Here is an 18292-nt window from a genome sequence, read left to right as displayed (position 1 = left end):
TCCACATTTCTGAAGCATGACGTAATGGGGGGGGTGTTATCTCTTTTGTCGAAAATCAGCCGTTTTTGCTTGAACATTAAATGCCTCCAAATAGTATTTAATTCACTTCCCGAGCCCCTGAAAGCATGAAAATCACTTTAAACATGCGAATTTTAGCTCTAACACTGATGATCCACCTACAAATGTGAACTGACGTTCAAAAATAAAACATTTGAAAACGGACCATTTTCCACATTTCTGAAGCATGACGTAATGGGGGGGTGTTATCTCTTTTGTCGAAAATCAGCTGTTTTTGCTTGAACATTAAATGCCTCCAAATAGTATTTAATTCACTTCCCGAGCCCCTGGAAGCATGAAAATCACTTTAAACATGCTAATTTTAGCTCTAACACTGATGATCCACCTACAAATGTGAACTGACGTTCAAAAATAAAACATTTGAAAACGGACCATTTTCCACATTTCTGAAGCATGACGTAATGGGGGGGTGTTATCTCTTTTGTCAAAAATCAGCCGTTTTTGCTTGAACATTAAATGCCTCCAAATGGTATTTAATTAACTTCCCGGGGTGAAGAAACCCTTTTTGAGAACTCAGAGTGAGTAAATTGGCCATTTTCATGCACTTTTAACCATTCCATAAATCTTGTGTTTAGGGCCTCTGGAGGCATGAAAATCACTTTAAACATGCTAATTTTAGCTCTAACACTGATGATCCACCTACAAATGTGAACTGACGTTCAAAAATAAAACATTTGAAAACGGACCATTTTCCACATTTCTGAAGCATGACGTAATGGGGGGGTGTTATCTCTTTTGTCGAAAATCAGCTGATTTTGCTTGAACATTAAATGCCTCCTAATAGTATTTAATTCACTTCCCGAGCCCCTGGAAGCATGAAAATCACTTTAAACATGCTAATTTTAGCTCTAACACTGATGATCCACCTACAAATGTGAACTGACGTTCAAAAATAAAACATTTGAAAACGGACCATTTTCCACATTTCTGAAGCATGACGTAATGGGGGGGTGTTATCTCTTTTGTCAAAAATCAGCCGTTTTTGCTTGAACATTAAATGCCTTCAAATGGTATTTAATTAACTTCCCGGGGTGAAGAAACCCTTTTTGAGAACTCAGAGTGAGTAAATTGGCCATTTTCATGCACTTTTAACCATTCCATAAATCTTGTGTTTAGGGCCCCTGGAAGCATGAAAATCACTTTAAACATGCTAATTTTAGCTCTAACACTGATGATCCACCTACAAATGTGAACTGACGTTCAAAAATAAAACATTTGAAAACGGACCATTTTCCACATTTTTGAAGCATGACGTAATGGGGGGGTGTTATCGCTTTTGTCGAAAATCAGCCGTTTTTGCTCGAACATTAAATGCCTCCAAATGGTATTTAATTAACTTCCCGGGGTGAAGAAACCCTTTTTGAGAACTTAGAGTGAGTAAATTGGCCATTTTCATGCACTTTTAACCATTCCATAAATCTTGTGTTTAGGGCCCCTAGAAGCATGAAAATCACTTTAAACATGCTAATTTTAGCTCTAACACTGATGATCCACCTACAAATGTGAACTGACGTTCAAAAATAAAACATTTGAAAACGGACCATTTTCCACATTTCTGAAGCATGACGTAATGGGGGGGTGTTATCTCTTTTGTCGAAAATCAGCCGTTTTTGCTTGAACATTAAATGCCTCCAAATGGTATTTAATTAACTTCCCGGGGTGAAGAAACCCTTTTTGAGAACTCAGAGTGAGTAAATTGGCCATTTTCATGCACTAATAACCATTCCATAAATCTTGTGTTTAGGGCACTGGAAGCATGAAAATCACTTTAAACATGCTAATTTTAGCTCTAACACTGATGATCCACCTACAAATGTGAACTGACGTTCAAAAATAAAACATTTGAAAATGGACCATTTTCCACATTTCTGAAGCATGACGTAATGGGGGGGTGTTATCTCTTTTGTCGAAAATCAGCCGTTTTTGCTCGAACATTAAATGCCTCCAAATGGTATTTAATTACCTTCCCGGGCTGAAGAAACCCTTTTTGAGAACTCGGAGTGAGTAAATTGGCCATTTTCATGCACTTTCAACCATTCCATAAATCTTGTGTTTAGGGCCTCTGGAAGCAAGAAAATCACTTTAAACATGCTAATTTTAGCTCTAACACTGATGATCCACCTACAAATGTGAACTGACGTTCAAACATAAAACATTTGAAAACGGACCATTTTCCACATTTCTGAAGCATGACGTAATGGGGGGGGGTGTTATCTCTTTTGTCGAAAATCAGCCGTTTTTGCTTGAACATTAAATGCCTCCAAATAGTATTTAATTCACTTCCCGAGCCCCTGAAAGCATGAAAATCACTTTAAACATGCGAATTTTAGCTCTAACACTGATGATCCACCTACAAATGTGAACTGACGTTCAAAAAAAAAACATTTGAAAACGGACCATTTTCCACATTTCTGAAGCATGACGTAATGGGGGGGTGTTATCTCTTTTGTCGAAAATCAGCCGTTTTTGCTCGAACATTAAATGCCTCCAAATGGTATTTAATTAACTTCCCGGGGTGAAGAAACCCTTTTTGAGAACTCAGAGTGAGTAAATTGGCCATTTTCATGCACTTTTAACCATTCCATAAATCTTGTGTTTAGGGAATCTGGAAGTATGAAAATCACTTTAAACATGCTAATTTTAGCTCTAACACTGACGATCCACCTACAAATGTGAACTGACGTTCAAAAATAAAACATTTGAAAACGGACCATTTTCCACATTTCTGAAGCATGACGTAATGGGGGGGTGTTATCTCTTTTGTCGAAAATCAGCCGTTTTTGCTCGAACATTAAATGCCTCCAAATAGTATTTAATTCACTTCCCGAGCACCTGGAAGCATGAAAATCACTTTAAACATGCTAATTTTAGCTCTAACACTGATGATCCACCTACAAATGTGAACTGATGTTCAAAAATAAAACATTTGAAAACGGACCATTTTCCACATTTCTGAAGCATGACGTAATGGGGGGGTGTTATCTCTTTTGTCGAAAATCAGCCGTTTTTGCTCGAACATTAAATGCCTCCAAATGGTATTTAATTAACTTCCCGGGGTGAAGAAACCCTTTTTGAGAACTCAGAGTGAGTAAATTGGCCATTTTCATGCACTTTTAACCATTCCATAAATCTTGTGTTTAGGGCCCCTGGAAGCATGAAAATCACTTTAAACATGCTAATTTTAGCTCTAACACTGATGATCCACCTACAAATGTGAACTGACGTTCAAAAATAAAACATTTGAAAACGGACCATTTTCCACATTTCTGAAGCATGACGTAATGGGGGGGTGTTATCTCTTTTGTCGAAAATCAGCTGATTTTGCTTGAACATTAAATGCCTCCTAATAGTATTTAATTCACTTCCCGAGCCCCTGGAAGCATGAAAATCACTTTAAACATGCTAATTTTAGCTCTAACACTGATGATCCACCTACAAATGTGAACTGACGTTCAAAAATAAAACATTTGAAAACGGACCATTTTCCACATTTCTGAAGCATGACGTAATGGGGGGGTGTTATCTCTTTTGTCAAAAATCAGCCGTTTTTGCTTGAACATTAAATGCCTTCAAATGGTATTTAATTAACTTCCCGGGGTGAAGAAACCCTTTTTGAGAACTCAGAGTGAGTAAATTGGCCATTTTCATGCACTTTTAACCATTCCATAAATCTTGTGTTTAGGGCCCCTGGAAGCATGAAAATCACTTTAAACATGCTAATTTTAGCTCTAACACTGATGATCCACCTACAAATGTGAACTGACGTTCAAAAATAAAACATTTGAAAACGGACCATTTTCCACATTTTTGAAGCATGACGTAATGGGGGGGTGTTATCGCTTTTGTCGAAAATCAGCCGTTTTTGCTCGAACATTAAATGCCTCCAAATGGTATTTAATTAACTTCCCGGGGTGAAGAAACCCTTTTTGAGAACTTAGAGTGAGTAAATTGGCCATTTTCATGCACTTTTAACCATTCCATAAATCTTGTGTTTAGGGCCCCTAGAAGCATGAAAATCACTTTAAACATGCTAATTTTAGCTCTAACACTGATGATCCACCTACAAATGTGAACTGACGTTCAAAAATAAAACATTTGAAAACGGACCATTTTCCACATTTCTGAAGCATGACGTAATGGGGGGGTGTTATCTCTTTTGTCGAAAATCAGCCGTTTTTGCTTGAACATTAAATGCCTCCAAATGGTATTTAATTAACTTCCCGGGGTGAAGAAACCCTTTTTGAGAACTCAGAGTGAGTAAATTGGCCATTTTCATGCACTAATAACCATTCCATAAATCTTGTGTTTAGGGCCCCTGGAAGCATGAAAATCACTTTAAACATGCTAATTTTAGCTCTAACACTGATGATCCACCTACAAATGTGAACTGACGTTCAAAAATAAAACATTTGAAAATGGACCATTTTCCACATTTCTGAAGCATGACGTAATGGGGGGGTGTTATCTCTTTTGTCGAAAATCAGCCGTTTTTGCTCGAACATTAAATGCCTCCAAATGGTATTTAATTACCTTCCCGGGCTGAAGAAACCCTTTTTGAGAACTCGGAGTGAGTAAATTGGCCATTTTCATGCACTTTCAACCATTCCATAAATCTTGTGTTTAGGGCCTCTGGAAGCAAGAAAATCACTTTAAACATGCTAATTTTAGCTCTAACACTGATGATCCACCTACAAATGTGAACTGACGTTCAAACATAAAACATTTGAAAACGGACCATTTTCCACATTTCTGAAGCATGACGTAATGGGGGGGGTGTTATCTCTTTTGTCGAAAATCAGCCGTTTTTGCTTGAACATTAAATGCCTCCAAATAGTATTTAATTCACTTCCCGAGCCCCTGAAAGCATGAAAATCACTTTAAACATGCGAATTTTAGCTCTAACACTGATGATCCACCTACAAATGTGAACTGACGTTCAAAAATAAAACATTTGAAAACGGACCATTTTCCACATTTCTGAAGCATGACGTAATGGGGGGGTGTTATCTCTTTTGTCGAAAATCAGCTGTTTTTGCTTGAACATTAAATGCCTCCAAATAGTATTTAATTCACTTCCCGAGCCCCTGGAAGCATGAAAATCACTTTAAACATGCTAATTTTAGCTCTAACACTGATGATCCACCTACAAATGTGAACTGACGTTCAAAAATAAAACATTTGAAAACGGACCATTTTCCACATTTCTGAAGCATGACGTAATGGGGGGGTGTTATCTCTTTTGTCAAAAATCAGCCGTTTTTGCTTGAACATTAAATGCCTCCAAATGGTATTTAATTAACTTCCCGGGGTGAAGAAACCCTTTTTGAGAACTCAGAGTGAGTAAATTGGCCATTTTCATGCACTTTTAACCATTCCATAAATCTTGTGTTTAGGGCCCCTGGAAGCATGAAAATCACTTTAAACATGCTAATTTTAGCTCTAACACTGATGATCCACCTACAAATGTGAACTGACGTTCAAAAATAAAACATTTGAAAACGGACCATTTTCCACATTTCTGAAGCATGACGTAATGGGGGGGTGTTATCTCTTTTGTCGAAAATCAGCTGTTTTTGCTCGAACATTAAATGCCTCCAAATGGTATTTAATTAACTTCCCGGGGTGAAGAAACCCTTTTTGAGAACTGGGAGTGAGTAAATTGGCCATTTTCATGCACTTTTAACCATTCCATAAATCTTGTGTTTAGGGAATCTGGAAGTATGAAAATCACTTTAAACATGCTAATTTTAGCTCTAACACTGACGATCCACCTACAAATGTGAACTGACGTTCAAAAATAAAACATTTGAAAACGGACCATTTTCCACATTTCTGAAGCATGACGTAATGGGGGGGTGTTATCTCTTTTGTCGAAAATCAGCCGTTTTTGCTCGAACATTAAATGCCTCCAAATAGTATTTAATTCACTTCCCGAGCACCTGGAAGCATGAAAATCACTTTAAACATGCTAATTTTAGCTCTAACACTGATGATCCACCTACAAATGTGAACTGACGTTCAAAAATAAAACATTTGAAAACGGACCATTTTCCACATTTCTGAAGCATGACGTAATGGGGGGGTGTTATCTCTTTTGTCGAAAATCAGCCGTTTTTGCTCGAACATTAAATGCCTCCAAATGGTATTTAATTAACTTCCCGGGGTGAAGAAACCCTTTTTGAGAACTCAGAGTGAGTAAATTGGCCATTTTCATGCACTTTTAACCATTCCATAAATCTTGTGTTTAGGGCCCCTGGAAGCATGAAAATCACTTTAAACATGCTAATTTTAGCTCTAACACTGATGATCCACCTACAACTGTGAACTGACGTTCAAAAATAAAACATTTGAAAACGGACCATTTTCCACATTTCTGAAGCATGACGTAATGGGGGGGGGTTATCTCTTTTGTCGAAAATCAGCTGTTTTTGCTTGAACATTAAATGCCTCCAAATAGTATTTAATTCACTTCCCGAGCCCCTGGAAGCATGAAAATCACTTTAAACATGCTAATTTTAGCTCTAACACTGATGATCCACCTACAAATGTGAACTGACGTTCAAAAATAAAACATTTGAAAACGGACCATTTTCCACATTTCTGAAGCATGACGTAATGGGGGGGTGTTATCTCTTTTGTCAAAAATCAGCCGTTTTTGCTTGAACATTAAATGCCTCCAAATGGTATTTAATTAACTTCCCGGGGTGAAGAAACCCTTTTTGAGAACTCAGAGTGAGTAAATTGGCCATTTTCATGCACTATTAACCATTCCATAAATCTTGTGTTTAGGGCCCCTGGAAGCATGAAAATCACTTTAAACATGCTAATTTTAGCTCTAACACTGATGATCCACCTACAAATGTGAACTGACATTCAAAAATAAAACATTTGAAAACGGACCATTTTCCACATTTCTGAAGCATGACGTAATGGGGGGGTGTTATCTCTTTTGTCGAAAATCAGCCGTTTTTGCTTGAACATTAAATGCCTCCAAATAGTATTTAATTCACTTCCCGAGCCCCTGGAAGCATGAAAATCACTTTAAGCATGCTAATTTTAGCTCTAACACTGATGATCCACCTACAAATGTGAACTGACGTTCAAAAAAAAAACATTTGAAAACGGACCATTTTCCACATTTCTGAAGCATGACGTAATGGGGGGGTGTTATCTCTTTTGTCGAAAATCAGCCGTTTTTGCTCGAACATTAAATGCCTCCAAATGGTATTTAATTAACTTCCCGGGGTGAAGAAACCCTTTTTGAGAACTCAGAGTGAGTAAATTGGCCATTTTCATGCACTTTTAACCATTCCATAAATCTTGTGTTTAGGGAATCTGGAAGTATGAAAATCACTTTAAACATGCTAATTTTAGCTCTAACACTGACGATCCACCTACAAATGTGAACTGACGTTCAAAAATAAAACATTTGAAAACGGACCATTTTCCACATTTCTGAAGCATGACGTAATGGGGGGGTGTTATCTCTTTTGTCGAAAATCAGCCGTTTTTGCTCGAACATTAAATGCCTCCAAATAGTATTTAATTCACTTCCCGAGCACCTGGAAGCATGAAAATCACTTTAAACATGCTAATTTTAGCTCTAACACTGATGATCCACCTACAAATGTGAACTGATGTTCAAAAATAAAACATTTGAAAACGGACCATTTTCCACATTTCTGAAGCATGACGTAATGGGGGGGTGTTATCTCTTTTGTCGAAAATCAGCCGTTTTTGCTCGAACATTAAATGCCTCCAAATGGTATTTAATTAACTTCCCGGGGTGAAGAAACCCTTTTTGAGAACTCAGAGTGAGTAAATTGGCCATTTTCATGCACTTTTAACCATTCCATAAATCTTGTGTTTAGGGCCCCTGGAAGCATGAAAATCACTTTAAACATGCTAATTTTAGCTCTAACACTGATGATCCACCTACAAATGTGAACTGACGTTCAAAAATAAAACATTTGAAAACGGACCATTTTCCACATTTCTGAAGCATGACGTAATGGGGGGGTGTTATCTCTTTTGTCGAAAATCAGCTGATTTTGCTTGAACATTAAATGCCTCCTAATAGTATTTAATTCACTTCCCGAGCCCCTGGAAGCATGAAAATCACTTTAAACATGCTAATTTTAGCTCTAACACTGATGATCCACCTACAAATGTGAACTGACGTTCAAAAATAAAACATTTGAAAACGGACCATTTTCCACATTTCTGAAGCATGACGTAATGGGGGGGTGTTATCTCTTTTGTCAAAAATCAGCCGTTTTTGCTTGAACATTAAATGCCTTCAAATGGTATTTAATTAACTTCCCGGGGTGAAGAAACCCTTTTTGAGAACTCAGAGTGAGTAAATTGGCCATTTTCATGCACTTTTAACCATTCCATAAATCTTGTGTTTAGGGCCCCTGGAAGCATGAAAATCACTTTAAACATGCTAATTTTAGCTCTAACACTGATGATCCACCTACAAATGTGAACTGACGTTCAAAAATAAAACATTTGAAAACGGACCATTTTCCACATTTTTGAAGCATGACGTAATGGGGGGGTGTTATCGCTTTTGTCGAAAATCAGCCGTTTTTGCTCGAACATTAAATGCCTCCAAATGGTATTTAATTAACTTCCCGGGGTGAAGAAACCCTTTTTGAGAACTTAGAGTGAGTAAATTGGCCATTTTCATGCACTTTTAACCATTCCATAAATCTTGTGTTTAGGGCCCCTAGAAGCATGAAAATCACTTTAAACATGCTAATTTTAGCTCTAACACTGATGATCCACCTACAAATGTGAACTGACGTTCAAAAATAAAACATTTGAAAACGGACCATTTTCCACATTTCTGAAGCATGACGTAATGGGGGGGTGTTATCTCTTTTGTCGAAAATCAGCCGTTTTTGCTTGAACATTAAATGCCTCCAAATGGTATTTAATTAACTTCCCGGGGTGAAGAAACCCTTTTTGAGAACTCAGAGTGAGTAAATTGGCCATTTTCATGCACTAATAACCATTCCATAAATCTTGTGTTTAGGGCCCCTGGAAGCATGAAAATCACTTTAAACATGCTAATTTTAGCTCTAACACTGATGATCCACCTACAAATGTGAACTGACGTTCAAAAATAAAACATTTGAAAATGGACCATTTTCCACATTTCTGAAGCATGACGTAATGGGGGGGTGTTATCTCTTTTGTCGAAAATCAGCCGTTTTTGCTCGAACATTAAATGCCTCCAAATGGTATTTAATTACCTTCCCGGGCTGAAGAAACCCTTTTTGAGAACTCGGAGTGAGTAAATTGGCCATTTTCATGCACTTTCAACCATTCCATAAATCTTGTGTTTAGGGCCTCTGGAAGCAAGAAAATCACTTTAAACATGCTAATTTTAGCTCTAACACTGATGATCCACCTACAAATGTGAACTGACGTTCAAACATAAAACATTTGAAAACGGACCATTTTCCACATTTCTGAAGCATGACGTAATGGGGGGGGTGTTATCTCTTTTGTCGAAAATCAGCCGTTTTTGCTTGAACATTAAATGCCTCCAAATAGTATTTAATTCACTTCCCGAGCCCCTGAAAGCATGAAAATCACTTTAAACATGCGAATTTTAGCTCTAACACTGATGATCCACCTACAAATGTGAACTGACGTTCAAAAATAAAACATTTGAAAACGGACCATTTTCCACATTTCTGAAGCATGACGTAATGGGGGGGTGTTATCTCTTTTGTCGAAAATCAGCTGTTTTTGCTTGAACATTAAATGCCTCCAAATAGTATTTAATTCACTTCCCGAGCCCCTGGAAGCATGAAAATCACTTTAAACATGCTAATTTTAGCTCTAACACTGATGATCCACCTACAAATGTGAACTGACGTTCAAAAATAAAACATTTGAAAACGGACCATTTTCCACATTTCTGAAGCATGACGTAATGGGGGGGTGTTATCTCTTTTGTCAAAAATCAGCCGTTTTTGCTTGAACATTAAATGCCTCCAAATGGTATTTAATTAACTTCCCGGGGTGAAGAAACCCTTTTTGAGAACTCAGAGTGAGTAAATTGGCCATTTTCATGCACTTTTAACCATTCCATAAATCTTGTGTTTAGGGCCCCTGGAAGCATGAAAATCACTTTAAACATGCTAATTTTAGCTCTAACACTGATGATCCACCTACAAATGTGAACTGACGTTCAAAAATAAAACATTTGAAAACGGACCATTTTCCACATTTCTGAAGCATGACGTAATGGGGGGGTGTTATCTCTTTTGTCGAAAATCAGCTGTTTTTGCTCGAACATTAAATGCCTCCAAATGGTATTTAATTAACTTCCCGGGGTGAAGAAACCCTTTTTGAGAACTGGGAGTGAGTAAATTGGCCATTTTCATGCACTTTTAACCATTCCATAAATCTTGTGTTTAGGGAATCTGGAAGTATGAAAATCACTTTAAACATGCTAATTTTAGCTCTAACACTGACGATCCACCTACAAATGTGAACTGACGTTCAAAAATAAAACATTTGAAAACGGACCATTTTCCACATTTCTGAAGCATGACGTAATGGGGGGGTGTTATCTCTTTTGTCGAAAATCAGCCGTTTTTGCTCGAACATTAAATGCCTCCAAATAGTATTTAATTCACTTCCCGAGCACCTGGAAGCATGAAAATCACTTTAAACATGCTAATTTTAGCTCTAACACTGATGATCCACCTACAAATGTGAACTGACGTTCAAAAATAAAACATTTGAAAACGGACCATTTTCCACATTTCTGAAGCATGACGTAATGGGGGGGTGTTATCTCTTTTGTCGAAAATCAGCCGTTTTTGCTCGAACATTAAATGCCTCCAAATGGTATTTAATTAACTTCCCGGGGTGAAGAAACCCTTTTTGAGAACTCAGAGTGAGTAAATTGGCCATTTTCATGCACTTTTAACCATTCCATAAATCTTGTGTTTAGGGCCCCTGGAAGCATGAAAATCACTTTAAACATGCTAATTTTAGCTCTAACACTGATGATCCACCTACAACTGTGAACTGACGTTCAAAAATAAAACATTTGAAAACGGACCATTTTCCACATTTCTGAAGCATGACGTAATGGGGGGGGGTTATCTCTTTTGTCGAAAATCAGCTGTTTTTGCTTGAACATTAAATGCCTCCAAATAGTATTTAATTCACTTCCCGAGCCCCTGGAAGCATGAAAATCACTTTAAACATGCTAATTTTAGCTCTAACACTGATGATCCACCTACAAATGTGAACTGACGTTCAAAAATAAAACATTTGAAAACGGACCATTTTCCACATTTCTGAAGCATGACGTAATGGGGGGGTGTTATCTCTTTTGTCAAAAATCAGCCGTTTTTGCTTGAACATTAAATGCCTCCAAATGGTATTTAATTAACTTCCCGGGGTGAAGAAACCCTTTTTGAGAACTCAGAGTGAGTAAATTGGCCATTTTCATGCACTATTAACCATTCCATAAATCTTGTGTTTAGGGCCCCTGGAAGCATGAAAATCACTTTAAACATGCTAATTTTAGCTCTAACACTGATGATCCACCTACAAATGTGAACTGACATTCAAAAATAAAACATTTGAAAACGGACCATTTTCCACATTTCTGAAGCATGACGTAATGGGGGGGTGTTATCTCTTTTGTCGAAAATCAGCCGTTTTTGCTTGAACATTAAATGCCTCCAAATAGTATTTAATTCACTTCCCGAGCCCCTGGAAGCATGAAAATCACTTTAAGCATGCTAATTTTAGCTCTAACACTGATGATCCACCTACAAATGTGAACTGACGTTCAAAAATAAAACATTTGAAAACGGACCATTTTCCACATTTCTGAAGCATGACGTAATGGGGGGGTGTTATCTCTTTTGTCGAAAATCAGCCGTTTTTGCTCGAACATTAAATGCCTCCAAATGGTATTTAATTAACTTCCCGGGGTGAAGAAACCCTTTTTGAGAACTTGGAGTGAGTAAATTGGCCATTTTCATGCACTTTTAACCATTCCATAAATCTTGTGTTTAGGGCCCCTGGAAGCATGAAAATCACTTTAAACATGCTAATGTTAGCTCTAACACTGATGATCCACCTACAAATGTGAACTGACGTTCAAAAATAAAACATTTGAAAATGGACCATTTTCCACATTTCTGAAGCATGACGTAATGGGGGGGTGTTATCTCTTTTGTCGAAAATCTGCCGTTTTTGCTCGAACATTAAATGCCTCCAAATGGTATTTAATTAACTTCCCGGGGTGAAGAAACCCTTTTTGAGAACTCAGAGTGAGTAAATTGGCCATTTTCATGCACTTTTAACCATTCCATAAATCTTGTGTTTAGGGCCCCTGGAAGCATGAAAATCACTTTAAACATGCTAATTTTAGCTCTAACACTGATGATCCACCTACAACTGTGAACTGACGTTCAAAAATAAAACATTTGAAAACGGACCATTTTCCACATTTCTGAAGCATGACGTAATGGGGGGGTGTTATCTCTTTTGTCGAAAATCAGCTGTTTTTGCTTGAACATTAAATGCCTCCAAATGGTATTTAATTAACTTCCCGGGGTGAAGAAACCCTTTTTGAGAACTCAGAGTGAGTAAATTGGCCATTTTCATGCACTTTTAACCATTCCATAAATCTTGTGTTTAGGGCCCCTGGAAGCATGAAAATCACTTTAAACATGCTAATTTTAGCTCTAACACTGATGATCCACCTACAACTGTGAACTGACGTTCAAAAATAAAACATTTGAAAACGGACCATTTTCCACATTTCTGAAGCATGACGTAATGGGGGGGTGTTATCTCTTTTGTCGAAAATCAGCTGTTTTTGCTTGAACATTAAATGCCTCCAAATAGTATTTAATTCACTTCCCGAGCCCCTGGAAGCATGAAAATCACTTTAAACATGCTAATTTTAACTCTAACACTGATGATCCACCTACAAATGTGAACTGACGTTCAAAAATAAAACATTTGAAAACGGACCATTTTCCACATTTCTGAAGCATGACGTAATGGGGGGGTGTATCTCTTTTGTCAAAAATCTGCCGTTTTTGCTTGAACATTAAATGCCTCCAAATGGTATTTAATTAACTTCCCGGGGTGAAGAAACCCTTTTTGAGAACTCAGAGTGAGTAAATTGGCCATTTTCATGCACTAATAACCATTCCATAAATCTTGTGTTTAGGGCCCCTGGAAGCATGAAAATCACTTTAAATATGCTAATTTTAGCTCTAACACTGATGATCCACCTACAAATGTGAACTGACGTTCAAAAATGAAACATTTGAAAATGGACCATTTTCCACATTTCTGAAGCATGACGTAATGGGGGGGTGTTATCTCTTTTGTCGAAAATCAGCCGTTTTTGCTCGAACATTAAATGCCTCCAAATGGTATTTAATTACCTTCCCGGGGTGAAGAAACCCTTTTTGAGAACTCGGAGTGAGTAAATTGGCCATTTTCATGCACTTTTAACCATTCCACAAATCTTGTGTTTAGGGCCTCTGGAAGCAAGAAAATCACTTTAAACATGCTAATTTTAGCTCTAACACTGATGATCCACCTACAAATGTGAACTGACGTTCAAACATAAAACATTTGAAAACGGACCATTTTCCACATTTCTGAAGCATGACGTAATGGGGGGGTGTTATCTCTTTTGTAGAAAATCAGCTGTTTTTGCTCGAACATTAAATGCCTCCAAATGGTATTTAATTAACTTCCCGGGGTGAAGAAACCCTTTTTGAGAACTCGGAGTGAGTAAATTGGCCATTTTCATGCACTTTTAACCATTCCATAAATCTTGTGTTTAGGGCCTCTGGAAGCATGAAAATCACTTTAAACATGCTAATTTTAGCTCTAACACTGATGATCCACCTACAAATGTGAACTGACGTTCAAAAATAAAACATTTGAAACGGACCATTTTCCACATTTCTGAAGCATGACGTAATGGGGGGTGTTATCTCTTTTGTCGAAAATCAGCTGTTTTTGCTTGAACATTAAATGCCTCCAAATAGTATTTAATTCACTTCCCGAGCCCCTGGAAGCATGAAAATCACTTTAAACATGCCAATTTTAGCTCTAACACTGATGATCCACCTACAAATGTGAACTGACGTTCAAAAATAAAACATTTGAAAACGGACCATTTTCCACATTTCTGAAGCATGACGTAATGGGGGGGTGTTATCTCTTTTGTCAAAAATCAGCCGTTTTTGCTTGAACATTAAATGCCTCCAAATGGTATTTAATTAACTTCCCGGGGTGAAGAAACCCTTTTTGAGAACTAAGAGTGAGTAAATTGGCCATGTTCATGCACTTTTAACCAATTCCATAAATCTTGTGTTTAGGCCCCCTGGAAGCATGAAAATCACTTTAAACATGCTAATTTTAGCTCTAACACTGATGATCCACCGACAAATGTGAACTGACGTTCAAAAATAAAACATTTGAAAACGGACCATTTTCCACATTTCTGAAGCATGACGTAATGGGGGGGGTGTTATCTCTTTTGTCGAAAATCAGCCGTTTTTACTTGAACATTAAATGCCTCCAAATAGTATTTAATTCACTTCCCGAGCCCCTGGAAGCATGAAAATCACTTTAAACATGCTAATTTTAGCTCTAACACTGATGATCCACCTACAAATGTGAACTGACGTTCAAAAATAAAACATTTGAAAACGGACCATTTTCCACATTTCTGAAGCATGACGTAATGGGGGGGTGTTATCTCTTTTGTCGAAAATCAGCCGTTTTTGCTCGAACATTAAATGCCTCCAAATGGTATTTAATTAACTTCCCGGGGTGAAGAAACCCTTTTTGAGAACTCGGAGTGAGTAAATTGGCCATTTTCATGCACTTTTAACCATTCCATAAATCTTGTGTTTAGGGCCTCTGGAAGCATGAAAATCACTTTAAACATGCTAATTTTAGCTCTAACACTGATGATCCACCTACAAATGTGAACTGACGTTCAAAAATAAAACATTTGAAAACGGACCATTTTCCACATTTCTGAAGCATGACGTAATGGGGGGTGTTATCTCTTTTGTCGAAAATGAGCCGGTTTTGCTCAAACATTAAATGCCTCCAAATGGTATTTAATTAACTTCCCGGGGTGAAGAAACCCTTTTTGAGAACTCAGAGTGAGTAAATTGGCCATTTTCATGCACTTTTAACCTTTCCATAAATCTTGTGTTTAGGGCCCCTGGAAGCATGAAAATCACTTTAAACATGCTAATTTTAGCTCTAACACTGATGATCCACCTACAACTGTGAACTGACGTTCAAAAATAAAACATTTGAAAACGGACCATTTTCCACATTTCTGAAGCATGACGTAATGGGGGGGTGTTATCTCTTTTGTCGAAAATCAGCTGTTTTTGCTTGAACATTAAATGCCTCCAAATAGTATTTAATTCACTTCCCGAGCCCCTGGAAGCATGAAAATCACTTTAAACATGCTAATTTTAGCTCTAACACTGATGATCCACCTATAAATGTGAACTGACGTTCAAAAATAAAACATTTGAAAACGGACCATTTTCCACATTTCTGAAGCATGACGTAATGGGGGGTGTTATCTCTTTTGTCAAAAATCAGCCGTTTTTGCTTGAACATTAAATGCCTCCAAATGGTATTTAATTAACTTCCCGGGGTGAAGAAACCCTTTTTGAGAACTCAGAGTGAGTAAATTGGCCATTTTCATGCACTTTTAACCAATTCCATAAATCTTGTGTTTAGGGCCCCTGGAAGCATGAAAATCACTTTAAACATGCTAATTTTAGCTCTAACACTGATGATCCACCTACAAATGTGAACTGACGTTCAAAAATAAAACATTTGAAAACGGACCATTTTCCACATTTCTGAAGCATGACGTAATGGGGGGGGTGTTATCTCTTTTGTCGAAAATCAGCCGTTTTTGCTTGAACATTAAATGCCTCCAAATAGTATTTAATTCACTTCCCGAGCCCCTGAAAGCATGAAAATCACTTTAAACATGCGAATTTTAGCTCTAACACTGATGATCCACCTACAAATGTGAACTGACGTTCAAAAATAAAACATTTGAAAACGGACCATTTTCCACATTTCTGAAGCATGACGTAATGGGGGGGTGTTATCTCTTTTGTCGAAAATCAGCTGTTTTTGCTTGAACATTAAATGCCTCCAAATAGTATTTAATTCACTTCCCGAGCCCCTGGAAGCATGAAAATCACTTTAAACATGCTAATTTTAGCTCTAACACTGATGATCCACCTACAAATGTGAACTGACGTTCAAAAATAAAACATTTGAAAACGGACCATTTTCCACATTTCTGAAGCATGACGTAATGGGGGGTGTTATCTCTTTTGTCAAAAATCAGCCGTTTTTGCTCGAACATTAAATGCCTCCAAATGGTATTTAATTAACTTCCCGGGGTGAAGAAACCCTTTTTGAGAACTCAGAGTGAGTAAATTGGCCATTTTCATGCACTTTTAACCATTCCATAAATCTTGTGTTTAGGGCCCCTGGAAGCATGAAAATCACTTTAAACATGCTAATTTTAGCTCTAACACTGATGATCCACCTACAAATGTGAACTGACGTTCAAAAATAAAACATTTGAAAACGGACCATTTTCCACATTTCTGAAGCATGACGTAATGGGGGGGTGTTATCTCTTTTGTCGAAAATCAGCTGTTTTTGGTCGAACATTAAATGCCTCCAAATGGTATTTAATTAACTTCCCGGGGTGAAGAAACCCTTTTTGAGAACTGGGAGTGAGTAAATTGGCCATTTTCATGCACTTTTAACCATTCCATAAATCTTGTGTTTAGGGAATCTGGAAGTATGAAAATCACTTTAAACATGCTAATTTTAGCTCTAACACTGACGATCCACCTACAAATGTGAACTGACGTTCAAAAATAAAACATTTGAAAACGGACCATTTTCCATATTTCTGAAGCATGACTTAATGGGGGGGGTGTTATCTCTTTTGTCGAAAATCAGCCGTTTTTGCTCGAACATTAAATGCCTCCAAATAGTATTTAATTCACTTCCCGAGCACCTGGAAGCATGAAAATCACTTTAAACATGCTAATTTTAGCTCTAACACTGATGATCCACCTACAAATGTGAACTGATGTTCAAAAATAAAACATTTGAAAACGGACCATTTTCCACATTTCTGAAGCATGACGTAATGGGGGGGTGTTATCTCTTTTGTCGAAAATCAGCCGTTTTTGCTCGAACATTAAATGCCTCCAAATGGTATTTAATTAACTTCCCGGGGTGAAGAAACCCTTTTTGAGAACTCAGAGTGAGTAAATTGGCCATTTTCATGCACTTTTAACCATTCCATAAATCTTGTGTTTAGGGCCCCTGGAAGCATGAAAATCACTTTAAACATGCTAATTTTAGCTCTAACACTGATGATCCACCTACAAATGTGAACTGACGTTCAAAAATAAAACATTTGAAAACGGACCATTTTCCACATTTCTGAAGCATGACGTAATGGGGGGGTGTTATCTCTTTTGTCGAAAATCAGCTGATTTTGCTTGAACATTAAATGCCTCCTAATAGTATTTAATTCACTTCCCGAGCCCCTGGAAGCATGAAAATCACTTTAAACATGCTAATTTTAGCTCTAACACTGATGATCCACCTACAAATGTGAACTGACGTTCAAAAATAAAACATTTGAAAACGGACCATTTTCCACATTTCTGAAGCATGACGTAATGGGGGGGTGTTATCTCTTTTGTCAAAAATCAGCCGTTTTTGCTTGAACATTAAATGCCTTCAAATGGTATTTAATTAACTTCCCGGGGTGAAGAAACCCTTTTTGAGAACTCAGAGTGAGTAAATTGGCCATTTTCATGCACTTTTAACCATTCCATAAATCTTGTGTTTAGGGCCCCTGGAAGCATGAAAATCACTTTAAACATGCTAATTTTAGCTCTAACACTGATGATCCACCTACAAATGTGAACTGACGTTCAAAAATAAAACATTTGAAAACGGACCATTTTCCACATTTTTGAAGCATGACGTAATGGGGGGGTGTTATCGCTTTTGTCGAAAATCAGCCGTTTTTGCTCGAACATTAAATGCCTCCAAATGGTATTTAATTAACTTCCCGGGGTGAAGAAACCCTTTTTGAGAACTTAGA

This window comes from Lissotriton vulgaris, chromosome 8, assembly GCF_964263255.1.
Source record: "Lissotriton vulgaris chromosome 8, aLisVul1.2, whole genome shotgun sequence".
NCBI classification, from domain to species: Eukaryota; Metazoa; Chordata; class Amphibia; order Caudata; family Salamandridae; genus Lissotriton; species Lissotriton vulgaris.
The sequence above is the reverse complement of the archived record's forward strand: the minus strand, read 5'-3'. Positions refer to the sequence as shown.